The sequence below is a fragment of the Ambystoma mexicanum genome, chromosome 2q (genome assembly GCF_040938575.1).
Source record: "Ambystoma mexicanum isolate Mex_15411 chromosome 2q, UKY_AmexF1_1, whole genome shotgun sequence".
Lineage (NCBI taxonomy): Eukaryota > Metazoa > Chordata > Amphibia > Caudata > Ambystomatidae > Ambystoma > Ambystoma mexicanum.
In genome coordinates this window covers 1,025,083,760-1,025,100,438 of record NC_090924.1, presented here as the reverse complement: position 1 = coordinate 1,025,100,438, position 16,679 = coordinate 1,025,083,760, and positions in this window count along the sequence as shown.

Sequence of the window (16,679 nt, the reverse complement as noted above, 5' to 3'; positions counted from 1 at the left end):
CAGAGGCAAGACAAAAAAAGTGAAGGAGGCTGAGAACGGCGGTTCTACCCAAGGTGCCTAGTGCCAGTGTCGAAATGTAGAGGACTAGGTGCGGTCACTACGTATATCCTCCTTTTATCCCTCAGAACGAGGACAAAATCAGGAGCCAGCCCCGATACTCCTGTAAGTATGGGACAGAGCTGGGTAGACAGTGGGTTTGCGCTTATTAACCGTAGGCATTTATGCACGTTTAAACTGTTCAAATGAGTTGGACCATGTTGGCAGAGCACAGCTCCTAACTGCCCTACGTTAGGTTGTTCTTTTGCATTCTTTTGCGTTCAGTTCCTCTATTGCATTCAAAATGAACTACAAGTACCAGACTGTAAACGGATCCCTATGCCTGCCTGATTAGGAACTCGTACATGAAATGTTCAGCCTTTATTGGACTCTTAAGTGCTGTCAACAAACTGAAAAGCTATCGGTTCAACTGTACTTAATTCCTGCTCCATGAAAAGACCTGCCAAACATACTTTCAATACAAACTGTGCTTGATTTCCATTTCTGCCACCATCAGATGGTACACAGCCACAGAAGAAAGCGGCTCTCAGAGCAGTAAGCAGTGCCCACACAAGCGCTCCCATTCCACACCAGTGGACCTGCGGCAGACCAGCGCCTCTCAAAGAGCCATATCATCTTGGGGAGCCCATGAGAGTCCGAGACCAGACTAGGATTTGCCCACAGCACTGTCCCGGACAGTTGGGCACACCATGCAGGCTCTCCTGGTGCTGTAACCCACCCCATCCTCCCACCTCACAGAGGGTGCAACCTCTGTACATGCCATGATGGGTATGTACGACAGTTCAGCTGATTACTTCTGCAAGGTGTTGAGGGTCTTGTATAAGTCAGGGTTTCCAGTTGTCTGATGTCAGCTGTTAACTGGTCTTTTAATCTCTTTCTATTCTTGGTTTGGCATTTCCATTACACTGGAAGGACTACAGTACAGCTACCATCATGCAAAGTGCTAAACATGAGTAGATGAGGTATTCACATTTGCCACAGGATTGTGCAAGTGCTGTGTAGTGAAGTGCTGAATGGCTGACTCACCTCCTTCAGAGTGTCTGCAGGGAGGTGTGGGAATGCCACACTCCAGGCCCCCTCCTGAGGAGGGAATGCCCAGCTCCTACAGGTGTGCAATCGGTACCTTCGCTCAGGGCAGCACAACAGAAAAGCCCACTGGCATGCCCCTGCCACGGGGTCCCTTTAGAGCCAATGCAAGGCACATGTCTGAGTTACTGTAACAACGTTTTTATCTTTAATCAACCACGGGTTCCTTATTTGAGTAGGCCCCAACCTGTCTCACACCCACCTTAACAAACACCCTGTGTCGCAATGGACCAGGAACTAGGCCGGTGTGTAACAATATAATATTTATTAATTTTATGGTCAAATGAAAAATCTAGCAGAATCAAACCATTGGGCAGCAGCCACCAAGGTTGTGGCAATACAAATGCAAAAATCCCCACAATACAGTTAATGCAAACTCCTAACACAACATACAGAAACCTTTAATAGCAAGCCAAAAATAAATCCTTTTTAAAAGCAACAGATGGCTTTCAGGTTAAAAACTCCACCTGCAACCCCCCCAAACATCTGCTAACTACATTCTTTGTGGATGGAAGGCAGTGGCCAGGAGTCAGTATGAAGAGAGAAAACAGATTTAGGATTCAGCCCACCACCCCAAGATGGGAGGCAGGAAAAGAAAATGAAAACCTTATTCGTGAGCAAAACAGCATAATTGGTTTTCACTTCTTACAATTCGTGTTGCTACACTTGAGAGATAAGGAGGCTTACAGACCACTGAGCAGGGCACCAAGACAACATGAACAAAAGGTCAGAAAGTCGATTTTGGGAAAAGAAAACAAATGCAAAAGGAAACACGCGACAGAATGACAACTCCTTTCTGCATGGTACTTGTGATGACAGGCAGCCACAGAAAGGGCTTGGCTGTCAACATCGAAAATCGGTTTTCAGGACAAGGAATGGAGGCACATAACAGGTAGGATTCTGACAGAAAGGGATTACTTTCAATGGACTACAGTTTGGGTTTTTCTATTGGACAAATGCAACTCGGAATTGGTAGGAAAGCACACAAAACATGGGCATATTCGTTTTTTGTTACACAAAGGCTAGTTTTGTTGAGGCTATATTTTAATGGCTATAATTAATAAAGAAAGGCACTTGACAGGATGTGGTTCATTTCAAATGTCAACCAATCATTTATGAAAGGAATGCACTAACATGCACAGGCTAATACAGATTTCTCTCTATAAAGGTGAACAGAATTATAATGGCAATTTGGGACTTGAATGGGATTTCAATGGGGTGCAAGGGTCAAAAGAGTGGGATATGCAGTTTGGGGAACTGGGGTAATGTGCTACTTACAATGTAAGCTCGAGTTTTGGATTCTGGAAAGCCATCAAAGTCTGTGGACACCTAGGCCAAGGGATCTGGTCGCTCTGGATGGCTGGGCCAAGGGATCTAGTCACTGAGACAGCTGGGCCAAGGGATCTGGTCACTGCATTCTCTTGGAGGGGATGAGCTGCCTCCTCTCCTTTCTCCCTGGATTCTCCCTGGATTCTTGGGTGTGTGTGGATCTGGATGAATGGATGGATCTGCCCGGAAGGATGTATCTGGTTTCCTGGATCTTGAATGGATTTTGATGCTTTAGTGAGTGAATGAGTTTTGAGACTGGCTTGTGTTTCTCTGTCTCCCCCTTATATAGCCAAAATGACATCATAAAATTAACAACCTGGGGGGAAGTACTCTGGAATTACCCCTATCCTGGGATAGAACAGCTTACTAGTTCTCCCTCCTCCCCCTGGGCTGATTGGTTCAGGGGAAATGACATCATGTATGTGTTTGCATTTATGACCTTTCTTTGTCTCTCCAGCCTACTTTTTTTTTAACCAAAAATGAGTTATAGATCAAAACTTCAAACTTATACTAGCCACCACCATAAGAAGTACATACGCAGATTCAATATGTCACATGGATTGGACAATCCGATCGCCGACTCTGTGCGAGGTTGCATCACCCTTTGGCACATTTTTGCCATTTTTATGTAATGCATAATATTTAAAATTCTGCCAATGACTACATATATTCCCAATAACAATTTGCATCTTCTCAGCTAGTTCCATATTTGTCCCATTTATAATTTATCCTGAAATGCGTCTTTCATGGCCATTTCAGTTCACCAAGTGCTAGAAACATGTACTTGGTCTCTTTACATTCATCTAAAAATCACATGGAAAACTGGCATAATACAAAATTATTACTTATTCAGGGTGCTGGGAAAAAGTCTTAAACTTCAGAAGTCCTTTAATGTCAATGGGGTGGACACATGTGTGGGCGATGCTGCAGACCCCCACAGCAAACTGTCTCTTGCAGGCTTGGCTTACAACAAAGGACTTTTATGATGCCCTTTGAAGTTTGATAGTTCCTCCTCCAGAGTGGGTGCTGGAGGAAATCGCACCTCTTGGTCATGCACCAGCCATAATGGCTTCCATTGTTCCTTCTTCCAGGGCTGCCTGCTACTCTAGCAGGGCAGTGAATCCACACACTCTTGGCCTTTTCATATGTCATTGTGGGCCGGTTCACTTATGGATGTGACTTTGCAGTGGGAGGTAGGGCTGGCCATTGAATTCAGTTCCTGGGCCAAAAACCCAGTTTTACTGGTTTCTGAGTCTTTTCTAAGTAACCAAGTCTTGTAGGGACAAATATAATTTACATTATGTAGTCAAACTCCCACCCAGATATTCAATCAAATTTCTGTGCAAGCAAAATGCTGTCATTTGACATTAAACTTTTAAACAGAATGTTCCTTATTTTCAAAAGAGTAGATGCACACGTGTGCAGTTCTTTCATTTCAAGTTTACAAATGCGGTTCTGCAGACCACAGGATTGTTTTCCAATGAGTCTTTTGGAGGTTTTGCATATACTGTTGCTTTATGGACACAAAAGGATGCTGCACAGGATTTCTTTGATATTGACCTGGAAAAAGAAATGTCACATTATTTCTTTCATTTACTGCAATTTGAGCACTATGGTTCACAGCAAAAGGAAACAAAAAGCGGTGTTGATTGAAAAGCAGAACTCCTTTTCCCTCATGTGATTTATCATTAGACAATGCCGTTCTTGGGAGGTATTGCATAACTTTTTGGCAATCATATGAAATAAGGCACGCAGGGGTATGTTTCAATGGAGCGCACAACTTTGTGGTGTTTTAAAGGACAGAAAGAACAAATGCAGGGCCGCCTTGAAGGTTGTTCGCAACTTTAGACTTTCAGAGGACAGAACAGCAAATTTAGAGCCATTCTGGATGCAGGTCTTTTTCTGATGATCCAACTTGAAAGTAAAGCAAATGCAGAGCCATTCTTTGGGTGGCTGTGTTCAATGCTCACCACACAAGTGCCAGGAAGAGAAAAGCACAGCCGTTTTTGTGGCACTGTTTCAATCTGGTTTTTGTGTGAAGGGGATTTCTGCTTAGGGCCGTAAATGTACCCCACATACCCCCCCTGCTCTTCCATGACTTTTTGTTGAGGACGAGTAGGGCAGCGTGGTGTTCATTCGGCAGACTTCTCCTTCATCAGGGAGCAGCACTCCAGGATCCCCTTCCAGCTTTAGGTTGGAGGGTATGGGGCGGCACCCACTTCCCTTCCTTCCCTTCCAAGTTCCATGGGTGATCCTCACCATGCTACAAGTAATGATGGTAATTATCTAATAGAAGATAGATAAAAAACAAGTTTTAGTATTTTTCAATGACATTATTCCCAGAAGATTTACAACAGTGGAACAATGATTACAGTTTACAATTTTCAGGATATGGATCTCTCTAAAGTTTTTTACAATCATCCCAAATAATTTACTCAACAGAACAAGGTCAGCAATTTGGTTTTTATAACATCTTTTTCTCCTTTTTACAATAACATCAAGTAAACTACTTCCTGTTATATAGACATACCTATTCATCTAAATACTTCCCTCTGCTTTTTTTTCTCATTCCTCCGATGATAGCCTGGTTGTCCCTACTGGAGCAGACATGATAGAAAGTTTTGTTTCATTTTTGTGTATGTGGTTTTGACAAGGGTATATCACAATTAACTTTGAACATTACATTGGCCATATCATTGTATTACATGTTAGTGGTTCTCAAGCTTTGGGAAAACGTCCAAACGGGACGCATGCAAACATTGTTTCTGTGTGCTCATGAATTGCCATACCAAAGGAGTTTGGCATATGAATGGAGCTACAGTATTATGCCCAATGCAGAAATGTCCTCTGGCTCTGCAGTGTGTGACCCGGTGCACCCTTCCACATGACCTGGACCACAACACACATGGTTCTAGCAGGGAGACCTGCCTCATCCACCAACAACTGACTCAAGAAGAGGAATTTTGATGTTTTAATTAAAGGCGTCATCGGTTCTATTGTTTAAAAAATATATATGTGACTATTTCTGATCACTACAATTAATGCAGTGGGCAAGAGCATAGTTTCAGACCATCCTAAAGTGTTTTCAGTTAAGAAAGGGCGCAAACACAGCGTGTAGGGTACGTTGCAGATGGGTAGCTAGCTTATCTACAACACTGACAGAAATTGATTTCAAGGGATGTATTTTTCAAAACCAAGGCCCACTTTTGGTGATAAACCAGACCGCCTCCATCTGCAGCTTTGCTTTTATAGCAAAGACGGAGCTGAAACACAACCTCAGGATAAAACGAATGGCTGCAAAGAAATAGTACAGCTGGCGAGTGCAAAATTCAGGACCTTGTATGAGAAGGATGGTAGCACAGTTTAAGATGTTGCTGTGCCCAGGTGGCATCGCCTTCCAGGCTAGAAGAGAGTTTATATGAATCAATGATTTTGGAGGGATGTGCAGTAACTAGTAAGTGCATTTCCATAACGCTTCATATGTCTTTCAGGTGTGTCATAATCATCCTTTTTACATGTTCCCGGGGGTTTCAGACACGATGGTGTCGCTAGATCTGGAAAAGATTCGGGGCTATCATAATTTGCGTGACTGTCAGAACTTGGGGGAAGCTAGCCTTTTGGTTGTAGCCCCTGAGCTTCTATCCGGGGCTACAACCAAAAGACCTGGGGCTATAGCTGCCAACCCGCCCGCCCCATAGGAACGTCTCTAGCAACCGGGTATGAGTGGGAATGGGGGTGGGAGAAATTTACATAGACTCTCTTTTTGGGGATCATTTCATGCTGGTGTCCCATGCTGCCCCTCCCCAGGGGCGGGTGGGGGGGAACAATACCCAGTTTAAAGACATCTGTCATAGAGGGTTGTTGAACTAAGTTGGAGTGTGAGCATGCCACCACTAAAGGTAAAAGTAGCATGCGTGATTTTTGTGTAAAACAAATAATAAACATACCACAACAGGATTTATAAGTAAAATGGTTCTGAAGTTTAGCTTTCAAATGAGGGAGTGTTACAGCAGGAGTTTGCTTGGGTTCAGCCTTTCTTCATTGGACACCTTCCACACAGTATAGTGCAAGGGATGGGAAGAATGCTTCTTAATGTTAGAAGGGTTTCAATTCCCAGCGGCTAGTTTGCATGGTTGGCTGTGGAGAAAGTATGCACATGTAAGACCGGGAAAAGTCTCCTTACGCCTACACCAACTCAGCAACCCACCCTACCCCCCTCCACATACCCACCTCCATGTCTTAACCCTCTCTAAGCCACCCACACTACCACTGCACTCTCTACATCCAAACTTCTTCACCCATTTGTACCTTCACCCACCCTACCTCACTTCTTTCTACCCACACCCAATCTACACCACCCAATGCTATCCCTTATTTAAACTCTCTCTCCCCATCCACCCTACCATACCTCGCTCTACCCCATCAACTTACGCTACCTTACCCTTTCTCACCCATCTCCACCACCGCCTAACCTAGCTCACCCCTGCCTACAACATCCCACTAGATCACCCAGGCTCCCTCTAACCGTAGCTCGCCCCTGACCACAGTCTGGTGTACACCCTAGTGAAGAGACACCATTTTACAATGCCTATTACTAGTGTTATATGTCCGCAAACAGTAATGTCCAAGCTGGTTTGGAATTTCTGGGTATGTAGAGCTCAAATATGTACTTTATTCTTTCCCACACATGTACAAGGCAATAAACAACTGCAAAAGCCAAAATGGTTGGCTTTGCCAATGCTTTTTACTCTTCTATTTTTTTCTCTGCAAAAGAGTTGGAAGATGAGAAATATCCCACTAAAAAGCATTATTTAGTAGTTTTATTGTATTGGTAAAAAAAAACAGACGAAGTACTGGATAGACTTTATTGACGTTGGTTTCATCCTCTATGGAGATAACATTCAATATAATGCTATTTAATTTTAAATTAATCCACAAATACGATGACATGGAGTGGTTCACAAACACTACCAGGAGTAAGGCTGATTTACTCCTGGTAACGTCTTTGTCAATCAGGACCCAAATTTCACAGAACCTGAGATATCACGCAGCTGTGCTCACTGGTAACGGGTTTTGGATATTAGGTGCCGCCGAAGCACCACTGATTGCTGAAACTATTGCATTGGAGTACAGATAGAAGGGCGATGGATTGCGAGAAGGGGCACAAAGCTTGGGTATTTTGCTTGGTTATTTACCCACCCATAAATTGCCCTTGGCCACACTAATCCCGGCAGCAATTCCCACAAAGGCGTCTTCGAGGTGGTCAAACGGGGGACATTGCTCCCTATTTGGTGCTCCGCCCCCTCTTCTAATTGGTGCTCTGCTCCCTTACCCTCGCAAAGGACCATTTTAAGCAGACTTAAAGGTGTTTCTCGACCAGCCAGAATTTTGTTTTTAGAGTTTCTTTTGTTTGCTTAGTCTGTCCTTTCATCTGGCCTGAAGCAGTCACCACTGGAATAGCTGTCCCATGAATATCAATGGTGAGGGGCCAGTGCTGGTTGAATTGGGCTTCCCACATGCAGGGCATACTGCTGTTTGTTAAATGCAATGCTTACCATTTCATATGAAACACCAAAAAGACATTTCTATAATGCAACCTGTTTCTTAAATTTAAAGACACCTCTTGATTTCTTTAATCCGTGTTTAGTTTGTTTGCCGGGCTAACCACACACACCCTTGCCATTCTGGTGCTACTTCCTTTGAGTAGTTCTTCCCTGGATACACCTTTAATATATTGGTTTATCAAACTATTCTAAAGAAAGAAAATGCTTCTATTGTGCTGGCAGTAGTTCTTTGAAAACTGAGCTGTGGTTGCATCTGTGCCAACTTTTGATTTTTTTTATGGGGACCGAAATTTCCTCACCGCACCCGAGTAAGCGACCAGACTAACCTCTCCTCTGGTTAAATGGTGCATTTTACATCACATATATTTTGGAAGGAATTGCAAAAACCAACATTTTTCACAGGCAGTTTTAAGCATATAACATCTCAACAACAGTCACTCAATCTGCTGAACTACCGTGGTAACTTTCTGCTGAAGTACTACTTTAAAAGAATTCAATTTGTGAGGTGGATCTATGGTTGTGCCCAGAATCACTGTATTACCTCAAGTGCAGTTTATGTACATTAATTTAGAGCCAATCGTGTTTCATTTCTAGCCAAACTGACTGCATACCGTCTCATTTAGGATGTACAGTCAGACATTGAAAAGTGTAAACATCTCTGTAGGAGCAAAGTATTGTTCATGCCCTGTTTCTCAGTGGTGCAGCCAGGAATGTCTAACAAGTGGGGCCTGGAGCTAATGTAGTAGGGCCTACCCGAAGGGAAACCCACAGAGGGAATGGGGTTTGTTCTTCCCGCAGCCGAATGCTCAGGACTGACTGAGCGTTTTAAAGGGAGCTCAGACCGATCAAAGACGGTTTGAAGGGTTCTCATCTGAGAATGTGTTTGAAATAAGGGGTGTAAATGGTACATTTTAAATGCAATGTCTGTGGTAAAGTTTGTGAAAAACGACACTGTTGCCAATTGGTTTTGCAGTGTAAGACATAAAAAAGCCATTAGATGCCAAGTCACCAACAATGCACAGGAGCATTTTTTAACACATTTTCATAATGCCTTTGTCCACTATCTGTCAGTACTTGTCAAGGGTGAACAAATAAATAATACTGATTGTGCCCATACATGTCCATGCTGGTGCACCTATATATGGCGAGCAGAGCTTAGCAATCACAGCAGATTCCTGATCCTGCTAGTCTGCTTTCAGTGCCTAAGGTGAAGGGGAGTGCTACAACTTAAAACCCCCTTGAAGCGCGCAGCGCATAGAGTAAAGCAGAGTTGAGCAGCCACGGCAGTCTCGGCTAGCGATGAAAGCGAGGAAAGTGACGAATGCGCACAAAGCTTTCGGCACAAGTCTTCCCTGCACTCTCAAGTCCATCATGATCCACGCAGACCTGCCATAGATAGCAGCGATCAGAGATGAAAAGTGGTCCTTACACCCACAGCCAAGGAAAATTGTGAGACAGCCTGCTATCAGAATCCATGTCTATGAGTGAGGTGAGTATCAGCGAAAGTGTCTCACCCATTATCATAAAAGCGCTACCGCAGCTGGTGCCTGAAACTACGTTGCCTACTATCATTGAGCACATTCATGGTCAAACGCCAGCTTTCACACCTCTTGAGCGACTAGGGGAGAGACAGGGAGGTACACTGAATGTGTCAGTGCTTGCAACATCTCAAGCAGTGTTTGCCTCAGCAATAACTACATAAACCGAACTACCAACTGTGGAAACACTGAATCTCATCTGCCACATTTTAAATCATTGAAGCCGAGTGCCCTCCATTTTGACTTCGATACAGCTGAGGCGATATGCCTGACCAGCCCATTGACTAAATCATTGAGGGACGAACAGGTTGAAGGCCCAAACATGGCACTTAACCAGTTTCATTCAATCGTGCCTGGGCCTCATGGAGAACCACCTCACGATTTTGACTCGGTCAGACTTGAGGACGTAACGGCACCTTGTTTTCAAAACAGAAAAGGGACAGTAGGCCCACACAAAAGGTGCGCTGCTCGCTAGGTAAGTTTGAATAGGTGCTAGGATTAAACCAAGATATACAAAGACCAATTTTGGCGGTAATGAACTTTATACATATAGATTTTAATAGATGCTGTCAGATCTGCCTGCCGACACGTGTTTTGACCCTAGCCTGGTCTTTTTCAAGGCAAAACTGAAAAATAAATAAATAACCATAACATGCAATGTTGCCATATGATGAAGCCAAGAAAAAACACATAAGGATAAATGAAATAGAAAAAATAGGGCACCTGGCGGAGTCCTGATTTACCCAGGTGGGTACATGTGTAAATAAAAAAGATAATCAGGATGAAAGGTCCTTACAGCAATGAGGTGGTACTGTGCATGAATGTTTATTTCATAGTGACACAGAACATTTTCGCTAATTTGACAATTTACTTTACATTACTTTCGATAAGCACAAAAGTTTATTGTGAAAAAACAAACGGACATGAATGATTGTGAATTGTGGTAACACGTGTAAGTGTCGACCTCATAGGTGTTGAGGTGAAGACTCCACAGAGAGGCACATTCCCAAGATAAATGAGGTAGGACAAACCTACTGTGCAGGGAAAGTGCGCCTGAGACTTAAGATGGTCCAAGGATTACTTCATACAAGGTGAACACAACAGTCTTTAGAAAAACATACACAAGGGGGATCATACAGTTCGACACAGGTGTGTTTCGGCCAAAATAGGGCTTGATTGAAGCCTGTCTATGTGCCTGCCTTCGTCAGGAAGGACACCAATTGCAGTGCTGTCCGTAGGATCTGTGAAATAGAACAAGCTATAAGGATCTCAGAGAATAATTGACTAATTCATAATAGTGCTTAGTACTGGCCGAGTGGTGCCATAGTGATACATCGTGTGGTGTATCTGAAACACAGCTTACCTGCTGCTGCAATGGCAGTAGGGTGCTGTGGACAATCCTCAGGAAGTTGCTGGATTGTTTTCGTGCACAATTGCACTAATGAGTGGGCCGGAGTTTTCTTAAGGCCGGCGTCTCTCAGGGTCCCGCAAAACTGGAACAGGCCAGGGTGGGTCCCATATCTGAGAGGAAGAACAATGAAGGATCATGACAGATGATCCACAAGTGGGGTCTAGTTGTGGTGGATTCGGTGGTGGTGATGGAATCCAGTCAGGGGTCTGCACCCCTCATGTGTCGTGGTGGTCATCCATGCGTGCCCATCTGGAAAGGTGGTATGCTGGACGAGTCTATGTGGAAAAAGGCCGGTGGGGGGCGTGGTTATATATTGGAGTTTAAAGGCTCCACAAGGTGGTGTGGCTCCAGGTTCAATATGTCCTCTCTGGTACATAGATTGTGACTCAGGGTTGCACACGGGGTGTGACTACTAGAACACGGCTGAAGTGATCTAGTCCGAGTGAAAAACACTGGTACCGTTGGGCTACAAGCTTACGGGATGCAAAAAATGTGGTCTAGTGCTTACTGTAACGTGCGTGCTGGTACGGTGAGCTAAATGCATGCTGCCTGTGCACGAACTGGTAGTGGAGGCTTGGTTACAAAACAGGCGGCTTCCGAGGTGTTTCGAATGGAGAATAGTGGTGCTGGGATCCTAGTCAGGAGTCATAGAATGCTGAAATAGGCTCGGTGACCGTGTGCAACGCGGTTGCATGTCGGGTGCAGAAGCACGTGGTGAATAACAAAATCTAGTGTGTGGAGGTCGTACCTCAATGGAGGCAAGGCGACAGATTATAATACTCAACCGGTTATGAGCCCCATCGACTTACCGCAGTATGTCTGGTGTTTCCTTGTTCACAGGCTCCTCAGTTCACAGTGAATCTGTGCGAGGAGTCGAACGGTTTCCGTGTATATAAACATTGCTATAGGTTGAGGTTCAGCCAATGGGGATGCCCGGAGGATGTCAGAAGCGCCCGAGAAAGCCAATCGCGTCGCACTAGGTGTGTTGTCCAGTGCGGTGTCAGTTAATAGGGAGGGAGGGGTGTGTTCCAGGGTATGGACTACTAATGCAGGATAAATGAGCCAATATCGAAATGCAAGTAAATCAGGATAAAACAAACAAACAAAAAAGTTTCTGTAATCCAAAGCATCCAAGTCATAAACAAGAGTGATCAATGACAGAGGATTGCGGGGGAGAGAAAACAGACAGGAAAAGCCAACATATTTCATAAAAAAATAATAGGATCATAATACATGTGTTACCCGTTCAGATGCAAATGATTCGGTGTTGTGAACCAGAATACAAGTTGTGGGGAAACAAAAAAAAAACATGAATATATATTAGAACCTAATATTAAACGTCAGAAAACACCACTTTAGTAATCATAGGTACCCATAAACGGTACACTTGTTAAGATAGTGTTTCCAAAAAAGGGATTTCACGCCGATGTGTGTGAGTGATGAGTAGCTAAGTAAACCAGACCAAGAGAAACCCCACACAGTGGCCAAACACATTCCTGCTGAAAATGGTGAGGTGATAAAATGCAAGTTAGAGAATGAGCTGGTAAAGTGTGGAAGTTTGTGAAATCCAAACCCACCATAACAACAGTGGGAAAGTAATATATAAATAAAGTACCGTATGTAACCAGGACTGATAATACAACAAGCCTCCGATGCTTGGGAAATGCTGAAAACTTGTCCAATGACAGATTGAAGTATTCTGAAGATAAGCGAAGACGAACACAAAACACCCCTTATGAGGAAGATGCATGTATGTGTATACCCGGACATGGTGCATGCATTAGGATGAGGCGAGTTACCTGATACTTTAGGCTAATGAGTGGACTCATGAGAAGTTCGCAAAAGATACCCTCTGCTGAAGTAATGCAGTATTGTATGCTCAAACTAGTGCTGTCCGCATTGGGAATTTGGTAAAACAATGTTGATTGCCTCAGAAAATTGATTGTGACGGATATAGTATAGTAGGCAAAGCAGCCCCAATTCATCAATAACATTACATTACCTGGTCAATCTTATATCCAATAGTTTAGATCATGGCCTGAGCTCAGTTGCAGGTCAGATATGCACGCAATCGCTAATTAGAATGCCCTGCCATAGTGCCTGCTTCCCAATATCCGTATTTTGAACACTTGATGTTTCTTGGTCATGCGATGTTACAGCATTGAAGAAGCGAATCGAAAGCTAAACCGTCATTACCGAACACTCAGGTCATCCCCCTAATGGGAAATAGATGATTTCTGATGAGCAGGTCATCCAACAGTCACGTGATACAATAAGATCACGTGACAAAAATACGTACGTAAGCTGTAAAACACGAAAAAGTAATTAGTACATTAATGTGACGCAGCCCGTGACAAATATAAATGATAACCCCCTGGAGATGGGTAAGAAGGCCAAAACATTGTATAGACTAATCCATGTTTGAGAGCGAACACCGAATTATTTAAAAAACGGAAATTTCGATTTTTTTATTCCGATAGAAAACATTTTGTTAAGTAAATGTAGACAGAAAAGGAATTAGAATAAGAAATATATAGGTTGAAATTATATGAGAGTATATACCATGAGTATAATTATGCTAAAATGCCCCATGGAAGGGCATTCGCCAGAACAAAGTAAAAACTCCATTGAGAATAAAATGACCTAATCTAAGATAAAGTAATGTTGGAGGTAATTGAAAGACCACGAAGATAATTCAACTAGCCAAATGTGCTATAAAGAGAAAGAAATGCAGGAATAGAAGGAACACTGTGGGTCTGGTGTAGTTAGCCATAATCCTATGAGGAGCTGTACTGACAAAGCCATGTCACCCTGGTCATTAGTAGCATCAGAGAAAAACATTCAGTTCATGTTCTATGTTTAGTCCGAGCATGGTACATCTATGTTTGCAAATAGTTTGTGTCTCGAGCCAAACATCCATCCTCCTGTACGTCAGAAGAAGGATAGCCACAGATCAGTAGTGAAGAATCTGTTGAATCCTTAAACAAACAGCAACCGGCCCCTGAGAAACCAGGAGGAAGTTAGACAAAAAAGTCAAAAAATCTCCAAGTCACAAACAAAACCAAGTCAAATGGATCCAAGCCTTTTTAAGAAACTTGTCCACCCCACTGAGAGTCTGCAAAGATCTACCTCTATTTAACAAGACAGAGAGAATGAGGGAAAGTAACGACAAAGATGCACAAGCTAAACAATGAGAGGAGAATGGATCCTACTCGAGTAGGACAGAGATTATGCATCGTTCCAAAGATGAAGACATTTCTGATCTCCTGGAATTGGCAAACCTATCGGTATACTCTGATGAAGAGATTCAGGTCCACAACGAAAGACTTGACCTATTGACCTCTCTTGCAAGTGAAAGTACGTTTAACACTGGTCAAGCAGGGAGAACAAATAAAACTATTTCCCCTGTATTTGCAAATGCGGGTCCAGGTAAAGAACGACAGGATGGCTCTGAAACGGTTTATGGTAATTTCATCTAAACCCATTCCATCTGATGCCATTCCATCGAAATGTTTCCATCTAAAGAATTTCCATCTAATGCATTTAATTTTTCTTTTCCATTTTTTTTAGGGGGGGAGGGAAAGCCCCCCAACCACCCCAATTTTTTACCCTTTAAAATGCAACTGAACAAAAATTAACCCTTTAGCCCCCAAAACATGCATTAGATGGATTTCTTTTTAATGGAAATATTGTGATGGATTGGTATTAGATGGAATGGGTTTAGATGAATTTACTAGATACCCTCTAAAACCTGTTTCCAAACTGTGGAAGAAAAGATACAAGCCTTGACACAGAAAACATTCCAGCCTATAATCCTCAGTCCTAAAACACCCCATGACCTTGAGCCAGTGTGAAAGTCGCGAGGGGCACCTCAACAGCCCCAGTTAGACTTAGAATGAATGACAGTGGCAGTTGAAAGACTACTGATGTCCAGAAACGATTTAATTCTAAATTGATCGAATGTGTTAAAACTTCTGCATTGCAGTTCCAAACTGTGAGAAATTGTCTCTGATGACTTTCAAATTGTCCAGTTTGTAAACGAATCTCGTCTTGACTGGGTTATATTGCATTTAAATTCGAGGTTGATCAGAACGACCTTGCTGGATATGATATTTGACTTGTTAACTCTTGGCTTTGAAATAAGTGACAAATTAAAGTTGCAACAAAAACAGACATGTACAGATAACCCTCAATTCACTCATATCGATCTCCACGGCGCTTGCTGGAAAATGAACAAAAAAAAGATGAAACAGGAGATAACCGCTCAAAAGATTCCAAGTGTAGTGTGGAAATATCTAGATGAAGCCCCAGGACGAATGTTGGAGAGGGTAAAAGTAACCCTCAATGCAATTGAGGGCAATGCAAGGAAGGTGACAGAGCCTTATAAAAATTACGCATCTGTAAACTAGCAGCAAGACTGGTCTTGGGCTGCCGCATCACTAGCAGCCACGCGTACAAGATGACATTTAAGAATTCAGGAATTTAGGGCATTAAATATGGGATCTGGTACATCAGAGGATTTGCCTGCCTCTTCAACGTGGATGAGTTGGGCTTGACTACATATGACAGTCTGTGTTTCCAAGTAATCTGGATCTGGGAAAACCCCATTTGTGAGGGCTTTAACGTCTTTTTAAATCCAGCACCAAAAGGCATGACAGGCCACCCAGATTCTGGTCTCATGACACTGGTGAAATCGTGGCAGGGACTAACTGTATTGGAGGAGAGGAATTACAATCAATTTATCCAAATACTGATTTTCAACTGGCAAGAGCCGCCATCTCATTTCAGGAAATCACTGGTTGTGTTTAATTTGTATTGGAATCTGGCCAAAAGTGTTGACACAAATGTTCTCAATGGTTTAACAGCATTGATAGATGCTGCTTACACCCAGCATGTAGATCCTCACATGATTATTTGTGGAGAGCTCAATATTAAGTGTTTAGATACTTGGGGCAAGGTGCTTGTGGAAGCTGAATTAAAGGATAGGCCAGCATTATGGATCCGAGAACTAAGAGCTCAGGACTTCTTCGTGTTGAACGGACATATTAAGGAAGACGTGTCTGGTAAACCTACATGGACCCACAGCGATCAAAAAGCACATCTTGGTTATTTCGTATCTAGAAACACGAGAGACTTGATTGATACCTTAGTAATTAGGCCAACTGAAAGCAGTGATCATCATATTCTGACGATAACATGGAAAAGCCCTCAAGCTTGCATAGGGGCTCGACTCCTACTTCCCATTCAAGTTTCCTATAGTGGAAACAGACTGAGAATCAACACTTCTGATGTTCGCTCCATCACCGAGAACTATGGCATGAAATTGGTCTTGGAGAAAGTGGTGTCCTACTAGCATTTAGAGCAAATTGTAGGAAGGACATGAAGAGCTCTTTTAGAAGACTACACTCACATAACAAGGACCTGATTCAAGTACGAAAAATCTATCGAGCTGACATTAGACAACTCAATAAGCTCCAGGGGGAGGATAGAGTTAAATCAAGGAGATTATGAAAACAGTAATATAAGAACTGGTTGATATCTTCCAAAGCACTCAGATCACAACATGACACAGAACAAATGCTGAAAACCATTTGCTTGAAGAACACCTGCGATCTATTGGCCATACTGAATAACAATACAACCTTTCAACTAGTGTCCCTCTCCAATGCTGTCCCAGAGAAGCAATGGAAATCT